This window comes from Triturus cristatus, chromosome 6 (genome assembly GCF_964204655.1).
Source record: "Triturus cristatus chromosome 6, aTriCri1.1, whole genome shotgun sequence".
NCBI lineage: Eukaryota > Metazoa > Chordata > Amphibia > Caudata > Salamandridae > Triturus > Triturus cristatus.
In genome coordinates this window covers 1,875,755,842-1,875,772,252 of record NC_140589.1, presented here as the reverse complement: position 1 = coordinate 1,875,772,252, position 16,411 = coordinate 1,875,755,842, and the positions used below count along the sequence as shown (strand labels likewise).

The window sequence follows — 16,411 nt, the reverse complement described above, 5'->3', positions numbered from 1 at the left end:
TGACGTCGGTACGGATCGTACTTCCTGGTTCGTGAAACGCAGGCTGGATGCGTCCCGACGTTACGTCGGAGCTTTCCCGGATGGCATTGGTATGTTTATCTGAGTCGGTCGATGTTTTGTACGATTCGTACGGAAATGGGGTTTCCATACGAATCGTACTTGCATATTTGTAAAGTGTTTCTACCGGGTACGAGTCGGATGGAGAAAATGCTCCATCCGAGGGTTCGTACCCGGTTTCTCCAGGATCGGAATCTACACCGTAGTGTTAGTAGTTTTAGGCCTATAGGCACTTTTAGCACTGTGTCCCAGTGTAAAGTGTGTGCGCTCTGTGTTACATGTAGTGAGACTGGCCTGCCCTCCCATAGGAATGCATGGGGGATATGTGTGTCCATGGTAGTTCCTGAGGTGCGAGTTTGGTATGTGCGAACTCGTGGGAATAAGTGCTGCGCAATGGTGTGCCCAGATTTATGGTGACTGGTGGGGAAGTGCCACTTCTAGAAGTTGGCATGTCTATATGCTGTGTGATGTGAATTGCCTGTCTGGCTTGTGATTGACAGGAGCTGAGAGGGCTGGGGAATTCCAGGAGCCAGGGTGAGTCGGCCCAGTGGTGAATGGAGAGATCTGCATGTAGATGGGAGGTAGGAGTTGCACCGGGACCTGAATAGGACTGGGCCTTCCCTTCACAATGCTGGCTCCACCTCCTGTGGTGCGTCTGATGTCCTTGGCCTGTCCTCTGAATAGAGAGGGGAGCTGGGAAAAACAAAGTGCTCCTGAACCAGTTGTATCTGGTTCTCCCCTTGCCCTACATTTGCAGAACAAAGGAAAATGCTGTATAAAAGAAGGGGCTGTGACCCCATGAAAATGTTCTTGTTTTTGACTTGAAACTACCAGGGGCGTGCTGCTGGGGCCCAGGGGAAGGCTTGCCTCCCTGGGCCCTGCCCTGCCCCTGGATGCCTGGATGACTTTCCCTTGCTGGGAGCTGTTTTGCTCCATCTTTGATGCCCAGGACTTCTTGGACCCTTTTGATTTCCTTTTTTTTTCTTTGCCAAGGCTTGATGCTGTCCTAGCACCCTGGGAGCGCTTTATTTCCCTTGCAGCGCTGGGCTGCGATTGCCTTCAGGGGAAACCCGACGTAAGGATTTCCCCGTTTGTTCTAAATGCCATTGCGGGTTCCCACTACGCTCATTTGTACTTAATTCTGGGTGCCCACCCTGCTTATGGCTGCTCATCATTTATTTTATAGCGGGTGCCCACCCCGCGTTATTTGCTGTCCAAAGGAAAATCATCGCCGTGGCCCGAGCCGCTTTTGAGACGCTGCCGGGCCGCTCCAAATGCGACCTGGAAGTCAGGCAACCCTTGTTGGGACATGGGCGTGGCCTTGTGAGGCCTGAGGGAAGTCCCGAGGGAGCGATGTGCTGCGGAAGAGCGGGGCTCCCGGGAGTGGAGAGAGCCCCGCCCGCACTACCGAGGAGCGGTAGAAATATAGAGAGAAGGGAGGGTGGGAGCCTACCCCGCCTCCCCGAGCACCGTGGCAAAGTCCCGGGTCCCAGGATGGGGCCCGGGTGAAGAGAAGGAGGCGGGAGGACCGGTGGAAGTGCCTCGCGTCCCAGCGGGGCTTCCTTGAGCTGCTGGGAGCCTCGGGAACCCCGGGGGAAGCGCGAGACGTGCAACACTGGAAAAAGCCCCGGTCCCAGAAGAGGGACCGGGTGAAGAGGAGCCTTCACCCCCAGTGCCGGTGAGTGAGGGCTCCGAGGGGGACCTGGCCACATTTCGTTCCCGCCTAGGAGAGAGCAGATAACTGTTTTAAGTGCCAGTGAAGGCACTATGTTTAGGGTTCTTGGGTGGCCCCGTCTGATAGCGGGTCGCCCCAACGTGGGCATTATTATTCTAGAGCCCCGAGTGCCTCCAACGCTGGGGGCCATATTTATTTACGGAGCCAGTGCGCTCCAGAGGACCTGCGTATTGTCAGAGCCAGATGGCTCCAATGGGGGCATAGCTATTTCCAGAGCCTACGTGGCTCCCATGTTTGACCCCATAATCTTTCGAGCCCTGTGTGGCTCCAACGAAGGGGACATGTTTATTTTTTAGAGCCTAGGTAGCCCCAACAATGGCCATAATTATTTAGGAAGGCCCAGAGGTGCCCATGCTTTTATTGTCTGGGAGCATTATTTATTGTAAGAGCCCCGTGTGGCTTCAACGCCTGGCACTCTTGTTCTAGGGGCCATTGCGAGCCCCAGCCCCAGTTGACTGTTTTCCAGCTGCCCAGCAAGTAGTGGGCAGCTGCACCGTTTAGGTTGGCGCAGTGGCACAATTGACTTTCGCTGCATTGGCCACGCACCCTGACTTTCACGACACAGGGCATTTGAGCCCCTTCTTTGCGATGGCCGGTTGGCCAGGGGGGCTGTTGGGATTGTTAGATTTATAGGGCGCCAGGCCCTACTGGGATTTCGGGTGCTAGGAAATGTGATCTCTGTAGAATGATTTAAGCACCGGTGTTGATACCTCTAAATGTGCGTTATGATTATGCGGTTGATTCGCATATAATGGTTTATGCTAGTGAGAGTTATTCCCTAAGGAAGTTAGGCTTAGGAGGTTAGGGTCTAATGCGTTTAGATTTGTGAGAGAATTGCATAATGTGTTTATGCTGATGAGGTTGGCGTACACTTTGTTTGGCGCCTAATGTGATACTGTGCTAAAAACGTGGTTTATGTTACAGGCTGATGCGAAGTACAGTGGTTACCAGTAGTTACTGGTTGTGTTCTCTGTTTATGATAAGTTCTACATTTACTAAGTTCACCTTGTGATGGTACTGAGAGTGGTCCAGTTGGCCCTGTCAGGTGTAATTAATCCCTTGTAAATATTGCCCAGTGCCAGTTGGCACAATGTATAATATGTGCTTACTATCCAAATGTGTTATGATAATACAAAGGCTATTTTTATATATAACCTTGTGTGGAGTTTCTTTTGTGGTGGGCCTGGGATGTTGTTGCTGGGTGCGTGCGCAAATGCTTTACACATTGCCTCTGGGATAAGCCTGACTGCTTGTGCCAAGCTACCAAGGGGGTGAGCAGGGGTTATCTTTGGCGTGTAATTTCCTTTCCCTGACTAGAGTGGTGGTTTCTGCCTGGCTTTGGCGCACGCCTTAGCCAGCCAGAAATCCCATTTCTAACAGTAACTTTCTGTTCAAGGAACAAAACCTATAATTTACGATGAAATCACTGTTATAAATCTGAGCCTAAAATATTGGCAATTGATCTACATGTGAAAGACCAGTAAGACACAAATTCACATCCCACCGGGGAAAAAGAAAAAACAAACTAGAACTACGAATCCCAAGATGTTTGTAGTTCTCTCCCAGATCTCCTGATCATGTGATGGTCACTTGACAAGAAAGATGCTAAAACTAGAGACAGACAGCTTCCGCCCCTTTATACAGGGTGTGGGGAGCTGAAGAGTTAAGGACGCAGGCACTGTTCTTTTACAAAGTGAGTTATACAAAAGCAGGAGAGACCCTGATGCACCTTCTGTTTAAAAATTATTTTTCAAACTTTCTTATATACACAATATGCTTGAGTATATTTTCACAATTTGTTTCAACAGTGTGACTATAAGGAGCGCCCCCCCAGATTAACCCTATGAAGTCTTACTGACTAAATAGGCCAAGTAAGTGTGGATTATGTACACTTTTGAAATCACATGCATGGTGTGCAATATCACTTGATTTTATTATAAATGTGTGATACTTATTGTAACCTGTAATATAGACTATAGGATTTCTTAAAATCTTTACCATGAGTGTGCATGACAAGATACACAACTGCATCACAGAAAATCCGTACAATGCATAAAAACTAGTTATTTCATTACTGCATAATCTCTCCCTCAGACCAATGCAAAAAGGAAACCGTCTGAAATGCTAGTCCGTATGATTTGTGTACATGCTTTTTTTTTTAAACTTAGAAAAAAGACAGATGTATGCAGTGATGAAGGCCAGTTATACGTATGGGGGTTAGCACAAAAATAAGGTCCTAAGTTAAGTCGACCAACCCACTTGGGCGATTTTAATGGCTGAAACATGTCAACCTCAGATGTATAGTGTCCTTACCAATAGACCAACCATTAAAAAAGTAGTAGGATCCTGGAGGCAATTTTAATCCTGCAAAACCACACAGCTAAAGAATTCCACTTACAAGCATGTTGAGCCCATCTCCCCACACCAGGTAAACGGGAAGAGTGTCCGATGATGAGGCAAGCCATAGGTGGTACTTGTGGGTAGGGACCCTAAAATACATCCCACAGGGGTACAGTGATGGTCACCAATTTACCTGGGTGAACAATCCTACACACGATTGAGATAGTGGCAACAAAACATTCTGTCATGTGGATTGTAATAGGATCAAACAATATAAAGCATCTCTCCCCAATTATTGTTGTATGTGAAAAGGGAATCTGAGTGTAAAACCTTCCATATACGTCTCACTCCTGCTACTTGTTGTCCTAACTTCAATATATACACTTCCCAGTGATGATACAATTGAAATATAATTTATATTTATGATCCACCTTCGTTCCTATGATCCTGCACAGTCTATAGTCATTGATCATTTTTGCATGCCAACCACAGACACTTATAATGTAACCTTACTTAGGACTCTGTGTTCAACTGTTTCATTCATTTCACATACCTACTACTGATTTTCAAATACTCATCTTCTGAACAGCTACTGATCAAATACAAGATGTGGATTTAAAATGTGTCCAAAGAAAATATTCTTCAGAGCCATCTTCATATCCCTATTTCGTAGATTGTAGATAATAGCATTAAGCATTGGGGGGGGGGGTCACAGTGTAAAACACAGAGATGATTTTATTCTGATTGTCAGGGTTTTTAGACACCGGTCTGATGTACGTGGAGATGGCAGTGCTGTAAAATACGGTGACAACGATCAGATGAGAGGAGCATGTGGAGAAGACTTTTAATCTGGCTCCGGTGGAGCGAATTCTCATAACTGTGATAATGATTCGGATGTAGGAGATTGCAGTGAAGAGCCTCGGAATCAAAAGTACAAAGATTCCTAAACAGAAGATTATTCTCTCTGTGATGTAGGTGTCCACGCATCCCATCTTCAGTAGAGCAGGAGACTCACAAAAAAGTGATTAATTTTAGACTCACATACTGGCAACCGTAGTGTAACAAATGTGACTGAAAATGCCATCAGACTGCCAAATAACCAGCAGCAGGATGCTAATGTAATACAAACAGATATGCGCATGATGATTGCATAATGCAGGGGATATGCAATGGCTACATAATGATCATATGCCATAATAGCAAGGAGCACACATTCTGTAATCCCAAAGGCCAATGAAGTGTACATTTGAGCAGCACAGCCAGTCAAGCTTATTCTACTCCTAACAAGAAGTTGGGCCAACATATTTGGAACAATCACAGATGAAAAGCAAATATCCACCAAGGAAAGATTTCCCAGGAAGAAGTACATAGGAGTATGAAGCCGGAGGTTGCAGATGGAAAGTGTGATAAGGCTTATATTGCCAATGAGGGTCAATATATATACCATCAAGAATAACACAAAGAGAAAAATCTTCACAGTCGGGTCCTGAGATAGGCCAACGAGTAGGAATGTTGTAATCGAGCTTCTATTTTTCATTGTCATTGGGTCCACTTCCATATCAGCTATAGAGAAAAGAAGACAGACCCTTAGCAAATACATTGTGCATAAAGATATTTTTTGATCAAATAGAATACATACAGTATATACACATCTTATTAACAACTCTCCATACAGCCTCCAAAGGTGCTCATCAATTAACACTCTGCAGTACTACACTCCATACTCTCTATACATCACAAACCTCGGCTCCTATCACAACTTCAATGCACTTTTAATCAGAGAAACATGGATCATTTAAGTGTTCTTGTACATCCCATTCATTCCAGTTTGCACAGGCGACATCAACCTACATGGGGGCCAATGCTCATAAGAAGGGGATTGGCATAACTGATATTCACAAGTCTTTCTGGTTCTGCATCTTAGACAAGTAGTTAGTTGAATTTTCATCACATGCATGATTGTGCTCTCTGCAACCCAATCCACCACCTTTCAGTTCACTCGTGGGCCTCCCAGTCAGAAAAAAACATCATGAACAAATTATCAGGCCTCCTCTCAACCTCATCTATCTGGTTTACCCACACAGCCCTTCCAAGTGACTTCAACCTTACACACAACCAAAACACAAAGAAAATTAGAGACGTCTTCCTCAACCTCATTAACACACTCATCAAGATACAGTGTATTACCCAACCAACATATTCTAAGGGCCATACCCTCAACTTCATCTTTTCAGCATCACCAACCCACAAATGCAAATAAACCAAGCCACTGTCTAAGCTAACTCTTTGAAGTAAAGGATCTCCCCTTTCCATCAATATGCTTTTCATACAGATCCCTGCTTATTGATCACATGTAGACTATGATCTATGAGCTGAGATTCCATAATACACCAGGGATCTGTTTTTCGAAATGGGTTTGGCCCCCAGGCATAAGTCAAACCCTCCACCTGGGAACACAAGTTAATCAATGATTTCTCCCTGAAGGGAAATGTTTACATTCTTTTTTTTACTTCAATTCACAATGCTTTTCAGCTTCTTCTAGGGAACACAGTAAATGGTACACATATGTTGTAGTGAAAGTAAAAATGGGAATGGCACAATAACTGATCAATGGAACTAGTGGACTCACTCATTGGCCAAGATACACATGACAGTGGGTGGAAGTTGTGTTATGATGATTTATTTAGTATGGCTTATCACCCAGTTGGGCCGAGGGAGTTGGAGATCAGCCCCAGAGAATTAGGCAAAGAGCCAGGTGGAACCCCTGATATTTAGAGGGAGGTGTAGGGATGCGTAGAGGGATGTACAATGTGAATGGAACAATAAATGATTGATGGCTGAAGTGGGCTGACACATTGCCCAGTGGTGGATGCAAACTAAATGTGCAATGCTGAGAAAAGGGTCAGTGACTAAAGTGTGTTTGCCCATTGCCCCATGATGTATACCGTGTCAGCTGGAGTAAATTGGGAATGGCACAATAAGTGACCTGTAGATAAAGCGGGCTGGAATGGTTGTCCTCCATTGTGGTGGAGAGAAGCAGAGGGCCACATGGTGCACATGGCTAACTTTATTTTGAGTGACCCCCATATTCTGTTCTTTAACCAGGATCACAGTCCCTCAAAATGCTTTTCCTGGTATATGGGAAGACTATGGCAATAAATGCTTTGTCCTTTTTGGGTATGTTACAACTCAAGGTACTTTTCTTCACTTTGCTACATGCTCATTCTCACAGCAATTTATTTTATCCTTTCGGTACATAGCACACACACACACAGCTTAGCACATAGCTCAAATAATGGAGGAGATCTCCTGTGCTTAGTCCTTTTTACTGCTTTTTGGGGTACTTTGCACTCACACCTCTATGAATATTTTCCACATAAGCTACCCATGTCAAATGTGTGTCCTTTTTTCCAAAATGCTGTGGATTCTCAAAATATCCAATGTATGTAGATTCCACTAGAAGGAAGTGGAAAAATAGCCGCATTGTAACTAAGTTTTAGGATTTTGTGAAAGAATAGAAATAAATGCTTACAAGAAAGTGTATGTTTTTCTAAAAATAGAGTCAACAAAAGGTTTGATATGCTAAGATCACTAGCTTTACCAGTTTTCATGAACATTCAGAGCTGTAAAATATATAGATTTTTCCACTGTATGGGGATTTTTTAGCCCATTTTGCTTAATTCTTGTGGTTTTAACCAGCTTGCAGTTTGTGGTGGAAACATGTATGAAACCTATGGGTGATGTTGGAATGCTCTACATTTCTGAAAGTAGCCAAAGTTCTGAATTCAGCAATATGGGATTTCTGTAGATCCCTAAAGATTTTCCCATAGAGACTAACTGTTAAAATAAAGCAATAACACACCGTACAATGTTTTTTCATCATGCAATAAATTTACAGAAGTGGTAAGATATAGAAGGAAAAATGAGAATGAAGGAAGCTATATATTTCTGAAAGGTGCACAAGTTGCTGAGTCTATGAGCAGTAGTTATTTGCATGCCTCAGAATTTGTGGATACCCATACTAATTCAAAAGGTACATTGATTACATTTTGGCTGTCAGAAATGCAAGAAAATCCAATGGAGAATTTCCTCTGTTTCTATAGGTCTCTCAATAAAAAACGTTCCCACTTGTGTGGCCGGGCCTATGACCGGATATACATAACACCCGACAATGAGACCTGAAGACATCAAATTTCACCAAGGAAAATTAAAGTGTGTAGCTTTAGCACACCCGGCACCCAGGGAATCTAACCAAACCCACATGTTTTTTTTAAAACTACACAACCAAGGAATTCCAGAGTTGAGCGGTTTGAATGGATCTCATGAGGTTTCTTAACCAGAAGAGCGTCCAAACCTCGAGCATCTGCTAAAAACATGCAATTTACTTACACTTCAAAGAGGGAAAGTTCCAGAATCTGTTGGAATCCACATATTTCCTACCAGCAGTATTCCATCTCATCTCCTGTTAAAAATGCTACCACATTTGTGTGTGTAAGCCTAGCACCCACAACAGGAAAGGTTCTCAAACAAATCATAGGCACATCAAATTCTTCCACTGAAAACAGCCTCTTTTTTACAACTTGCGTAGCTGTAGATTTGTGCCCTAACTCAGCCAGCATCCAGGGAAGCCTACCAAACTAAAACAATTCTTAAATCTACACATTAGGGAGAATCCATGGTGGTGTGCTTTGTGTGGAGATCACAATGATGTCTTACCACGAAGCCCATGCTTATCTCAAACTTGGCTAAAAGCATGCATTTTTCTTGGATTTCAGGAAGGGAAAGTTCCTGGATCTGTGGGGATCTTCAGAAATTCCAATCATCCAGCTTTCCAACATGACTCTTCATAAAAATGGTACCTTATTTGTGTGGGTGTGCCTGACAACTTGGCTTGAAAGGACCCAAACTGCAACATGGACACATAAGATTTTTCCACTCAAATCTACCTTTTTAGCAATTTGACTAGCTCTGGATTTTGGTCCCTAGCTTAGCTGGGGTCCAGGGAAACGTACCAAATTAACACATTTTTGAAAACTAGACAGATGTTTTACTGGCATTAACCCCAGAAAGCTTTCTTACCTAGATGTCTCATATTTTGGTGAAAAACATACATTTCTATATTATTTCTGATAGAAAAATGCCAAGAATCTATGAGGAACCACAATGTCCTACCATCTAGCATTTCTACAATCTCCAAATAAACATGATAACCCACTACTGTAAGATGTGCCTGCCACAAAAAAGGTGCCATTAAGCAAAATGAACACATCACATGTTTTCACTCAAAACTGGCCATTTTTTATGCAAAATGGGTAGATGTGCCTTCTAGACCTTAGATCAGCTGGCATGCAGTGAAACCTAGGAACCATGCTTTTTAAAAAAAATAGTCACCCAGGGCAGTCCAGGGTGGCTTGAGGTGCATGGATCTCACAAGAATTTCTTAGCCAGACACCATTGCAAACACCAAACTTTAGCTAAAACATATTTTGTTTACATTTCTGAGGGGGAAAGTTCTAGAATGTGTAAGTATCCACAAATTACTTACCATCCAGCTTTCTCACATTTGTCCTGATAACAATGGTTCGCCACTTATGTGTGAGGGCTTAGCACCTGCTACAGGGAAGGACCAAAAATGCAACATGGGCAGATCATTTTTTCACTCAAAACATCCCTTTTTTGCAGATTGCATTGCTGTCTAATTTGGGCCTTAAGCTCAGCTGACACTCTTGAAACCAATCAAACCTGTATATTTCTGAAAACTAGACATCCAGGGGAGTCCTGAGTAGTGTGAACTGCATCTAGATCTCAAGCTTTCCTTTCCCTTGCAAACCTCAAATGCTAGCTAAAATATGCTTTACCCTTTCATTTCTCATAGGGAAATTTCAGAATATGTGGGGATCCACATATTTTGTACCACAATGTATTACCACCCATCTCCCAATAAAAAATAGAACCCTAACTTATAATAGCGCCGAAAATGCAACATGGTCAAATCAAATTCCTCCACTGTAAAACAACGCTTTTTTGCAACTCCGGTAGCTGTGGATTTTGGGCCCTAGCTCAGTTGGCACTCAGGGAAAGATAGCAAACCTATATAAATTTTAAAACTAGAGACCTAGGAGATTTCAGGGTGGTGTGATATATATGAATCTTGCAAGGTTTTGTTACCCAGAAGCACTTGCAAGCCTCAAACTTTGGCTTAAAAAACACATTCCCCTTACGCTTCTGAGAGGCAAAACTACGGAATCTGCAGGGTTCACAAAGTTACTACAACCCAGCATTTCCACATGTCACCCAATAAACTTGGCACAACCACTTGTGTGGCTGTGGCTCAAAACATAACAGGGACAAAAAAAATTGTTCCACTCAAAATTATTTTTTACAATTTGAATAGCTGTGGATTTTGGGCCTAGCTCTACTGACACACAGGGAAACTTACCAAACCAATATATTTCTGAAAACTAGACAACATGAAATGTCTAGATGAGTGTGCTTTGCATGAAGGCCACATGTTTATCTTATCTACAACCTCTTTTAAACCTCAAACGCACATTTTCCTTACATTTGTTAGTGTCAAAGTACCTGAATCTGTGTGGGTCATCAAATTTCCTTCCCCAAACATTCCCAAATGTCTCCTTATAGAGATGGTACCCTAGTTGTGCTAATGAGCTAGGTGCCTGTTATGCACAAGGTCCTAAAATACTATGTGGAGAGATAAGTGAAGCTGTCTTGTAGCTGCAGTATTTGGACCAGGGCTGGGACGCCACCCAGGGAAACTCACCAACCATAGGCATTTTTTTTAAACAAAGCCCCTCTAGATGATTGCCGCAGTGTGCTCCTTGCAGGGATCCTACAACAATTTCTTAACCACAATGCCGAGAAATCCTAAAACTTTGAATGAAATCACACTTGTTTCATATATTTCTGTGATGGACAGTAACAGAATAAGCACAAAAATTCACTTTAATCAATTTAACACTAATTGTCCAGATATGAATGCTACCTCAGTGGTGTGGTTGAGCCAACAGCCCACAACAAGACCTGCATTTTATTATAAGTTGGATTAGTATGCCCTTTATAGTAATGTTTCTACAATGCTTTCTAGGTAGAGTTGTTATTCATAAAGAGTTTTATTTTGCAAAGTAGCATTTCATACATTTCTTTGATTTACTTTGGTATTTTAAGTTTAAGTTAAGTTGCAGATTGCTCTTTTCTAATTTCTTGAAAACGTTGTTCTTTTTTTAGATGTTCTAAGAATTGATATAAGGGAGAGTTGCCTTCTCCTAAAATGGCTTGAAATATGTTATGCCCTCCTTCTACTCTGTTGCTGGATTTCACTTGTTCAGCCATGGTGCTCTCATATACATTCCACCATCGTAATTGAAACTTGAGTTGGCATCTCTGCCTACAACTGTAAAATCTGACAACCAAATTGCTTTCAGGGAACTTAGGGCTTGATTAAAACTTTGCTTTTCTTGGGACTGCAGTCGCCTTTGCATTGGATTCGCCGCTGCCTACTAGGAGGTCCGCCCACCGTATTACAATGCTGTTGGTTTGCTGAACAAAAGACCGCCAGAGCACTACTCCCACCAACAGCCATTTGCAGACCACCTTGATGGTGGTTGGGGATAAGCAGCTGTCATAGGGGTGGCACAGAGAAGTTCACTGATGTCTGAATTACGATTTGGCTTTTCAACAAACCGAACATGAGGGAAGTCCACCAGGCTGCTCCAGTCAGCGGAATTGAAGGAATTGGGGCACATACTCACCAATTTCATTTTCTTTCCTTAAATCACTGATTTGGATCACTTCCTCCAGGCCCCTCTTCACAGCAGCATCTTGGCCCCCCAAAAAACTTATCAAGCTATTCCAGAAAGACAACATCCATTGTTGTCCCAGGTATGTGCACCACCCATGAAACTTGAGAAATACACTTATTAGTTATTCATCTGCTAGAAGTAGCATAGCGCCTAGAGATAGCACATTGGGTGTGTTGAGGGCTACAACATTTGATGTTATAATGTTCCTTGTTGTCCAAATGCATGTCCAATTTCTAGCGATACTTCAGTGTGCAGCTTGTTAATGAACAATCATTTAGTTTACTACTGCATCCCTGAACCTTTTAGGAGATTGTTAGTATCCCAGAAGGTATGACTACATTAGCAGGTATGATCAGTGGCTTTTATGAGGCTACAATGCTCAGTGTTCCTACAGCTGTAGGTTTGAAATCTACATTTTATAGACATGGCCAAGAGTCCCAGGATATGCATCAACTTTAGACACTGTTCCTATGTTAAGTCCCTGATTGCCAGTGCTGTAGGTACTAGGGTTTAAGCCCAGGTCTGTTAATTGAATTGTGTATTGGACCTGATAAGATTTTTGACTTATTTCTTTAGAAAGGCTCACATCCTCCCCAATTAATATGACTAAGGGCAATCTTTAATGAAAATGTGATATTGATGAGTTTTTCTCTACTGATGAAATCACAAGACGACCAAAACAAGATTTACCATGATAAACCCAGTATGTTTACCTTTTATATAGGGTTGAGGGTAAGTATTACATGGAATATAACCTATGCAACATCTACTATTTTTTTTAATTCTCCTGTCAGGCAATATTGGGCTACAATTCCCTGCTCCAATTTTTTCCACGGATGAACCTACGAAACAAGACAGTTGTAAGGTTAATTCAAATGTTGTGGTTGCCCTTGTCAAAAAAGGAAATTTGTGACTACATAATTGAGAAAAATAACTTCACCCCACACTACTTTCACTCATGACTTTAGTGTCATGTGCAGCACCATTTTTTATAGAAAATTGATTGTGTTATGATGCTGTACAAATCTTGAGGCATGTTAACATGATTTGTATATGATCATTGAGCAGTGTACAAGTGTGGTTACTTAGGTGCCGATTCCGATCAGTGAAAAAAAAATTGCGTACGAATCGTATCCGTATATTTTCACGTACGAATCGTACAAGTACGGTACAAACTGCGAAGTACGATTCGTACGTGAAAAATACATACGAATTGCGTCGGGAAAATGGTCCGAGAGGGAGCCGTACATTTTTACATCCGAATAGCGTCGGGAAAAGTGTCCGACAGGGAGCCGGACATTTTTACGTGCAAATCGTAAAACAGAAGTCCGAGCACGCAAGTGCGATCCGTACCGCCCGTCCGAATACACAACCGCATGTAAAAGGCCCCGTACGGAGCGAACGCTGTAGCCTACATGTACATGGGTAAACTTGTGCCCGGACAGCCCCCCTCATCCCGCACATGTCAGCACCGTACCCCGTATGTCAGCACCGTACCCCCCTCCGCACCGTACCTCAACACCGTAGCACAGCCCGCACCTATACGCTCCGCACCCCAGGCCCATCTCCCAGCCCCGCACCTGTACGCCCCGTACCCCAGGACCGTACCCCAGCCCCCCACCTGTACGCGCCGCACCCCAGGCCCGTCTCCCAGCCCCGTACCTGTACGCACCGTACCCCAACACCGTACCCCAGCCATGTACCTGTACATACCGTACCCCAACACCGTAGCACAGCCCCATACCTGTACGCACCGTACCCCAACACCGTAGCCCAGCCCCGTACCTGTACGCACCGTACTCCAACACTGTAGCACAGCCCGCACCTGTACGTGCCGCACCCCAACACCCTAGCACAGCCCGCACCTGTACGCGCCGCACCCCAACACCGTAGCACAGCCCCGCACCTGTACGCACCGTACCCCAACACCGTACCCCAGCACCCTCACCCAGCATCGCGTATGTACGGACCATACCTACGCGAAAAAGACTCGTACAGAACCAGGACACTGTAAAACAGCACAAGGAGGGTCAATTTGACTCGCACAACACCACAAAACACGTCAACATGACAAAATACATCTCTATGACTGACCTGGCACATACAAACAGGCAAACAGAGACCCTAAATCACAACCACCTCTTATAACACACCCACCACAAATTCAAACACAGCCACACCCACAAATGGACCAATAAAAAGGGCCCACACACACAACCCATGACCCTTTGCCACAGACCCACTGCTCACAGACACCACAGACAAACAACTGCACCTTACTCACACCTTAACTACACCTTAACTTACACACCTTCACACAACCTCCTTCACAAACACCCCCTCTTCACCTTCACACACACACCGTCACATTCACACCCACACACCCACAACCATCCACACCCACACCCCACACCATGCCCACAGACAAGAACCCAAAGTTCACAACGGCGGAGCTGGAGCTTCTTGTCAACGAAGTCATCAGAGTCGAGCCACAGCTGTTTGGAACATTGGTCAGACAGACCAGCATAGCCCAAAAAACCAGCCTGTGGCAGAGGATCGTCGATAAGGTGAATGCTGTTGCGTCCATCCGAAGGACCAGGCATGAATGCCAAGCCAGGTGGTATGATCTGCGCAGGGCAGTCAAGAGGAAAATGAACGAGGAATACGCCCAGAGTAACATCACTGGAGGTGGGCTGCCCCGCAGACCCATACATTACCATCCCTGGGAGGAGAAGGTGATGGCCACGCTTCCGCTGGTGGGAGTACACGGAGTCGAAGGAGTCGCAGAGCCTGGTGAGTACACAAACAACTCACGTAACACGGGGGGAATGGCATCCACACCACAAATACACCAAATGCACGCAACTACCCCCAAGCCCTCACCTCACACAACCACACCCAAAAACCACGCTCATGCCACTAACGTCTCCATGCCCCATTCACAAATAAAGGCAATGCCATGTCCCAGGCCACACCAACAACAAACCCAAGACTGGATGTCCGGAATGCTGGGAGGGTGGGGCTCACACAACACATTGTGCAACTCAGAACCAGACACCAATGCCCACAGCCCATATGGCCTAGGTACATACCCATGCACCATGCCCAATGCACAGGGCCTGGCAAAGTACTGACAAGGTAGCTGACACTTGGCCCTGCTGTAGGCAGCACAAGGCCCTCCTGTGACCACTGTACACTCAAACAACAACTCCACTAGCTCACATGCCCAGCACAGGAACTCACACTCACTGTCATGCCAGCATGCACCATGAGGGGACAGACACATCACCTGGGAGACCCAATGAGAAATCACACTACACCCAACAGCAGGCCTGGTCACCCTCCCCTCACACAAGCACACACCCCCGGGGCAGGCAATGGATTTACCCACTCTCACAATGGACATGTGACACAACAAGACCAATCCATAGCCAAATAAGCATCCCAGCCAAAAATCTACTGGCAAACACTCAGGAGCACACACCAATCTGTCCCCCGCAACATCCCCCATCCCCAAGTGAAAATTGAGAGGAATGCTAGGCACATCCAACCAACTGGAGGAACTGTGACTACTTGAATATGTATGAAACATGGATGTGGCATGAAACAGCATTAACTTGTCTCTCTCTCACACACAGGGCAACGTCATCAACCTCCCCCCAACAATAGGGGGAACAATTACAGTCCCAGGCTCAGCATGAAGATGATCCCACCGGCAGCAACGACTCCCACCACTCCGTGGATGACCCCGACCAACCTGGCCCCTCTGGTGCCCAAGCCCCTGCAGCACCTGCGTCTGGTACATCTGTGCTAACCACCACCCCCATTCCTGCCACATCCCAGGAGACACCCAGGAGCCCTGCTCGCACTGAACAACACAGCCAGTCTGACCAGGAGGGACAAGGTTCTCCGGGCACCCAGGAGGAGGCAGACGACCACGCTAATGTCATCCCTCAGGGGTCCCGTAGACCTGATGTGCCCACAACGGCAGGCCAGGCTCGTGTGGGCAGGGGTGGTGGGAGTGGAGGCAGCTGAGGGAACCGGTATGGCACACATGCGCCACATCCTGGACACATACCGGCGTGACACCAGGGGCATCAGCCAGGTTGTGTTGAGCCTCACAGACATCAAGGGGACCCTCGATGAGATGAAGAACCTGCAGGCCGAGCAACATGCCAGTCAACAACAACACCAAGGACGGATGGAGGCAAGACTGCAAACGGGCATGAGCCGTTCACTCCATCGGATTGCCGACAACATGGGCAACCCTCCCTGTGCCACCAAGCGAAGACCACCACCAGCCACAGGGAGGGAGGAGGAGGAGGATGTTGACACTGAGGTGTGCAGATGCAGCCTGCATGTGGACAAGTGTCCCTGGATTTTGGATGTGGCTGCTCCGTAGAGGGCAGGGCAGTATTTGACACAGATGTTGTTGTGGACCTGGGGAATAGTCCGTCTT

The 16,411-nt window shown here is 45.3% G+C and overlaps 1 pseudogene; it reads right to left on the bottom strand.

The window, feature by feature from the left end:
* Positions 1–4,721: 4,721 nt before the first annotated feature.
* On the bottom strand, positions 4,722–5,675 carry LOC146822263 (olfactory receptor 2G3-like; annotated as a pseudogene).
* Between the last annotated feature and the right edge of the window lie 10,736 nt (positions 5,676–16,411).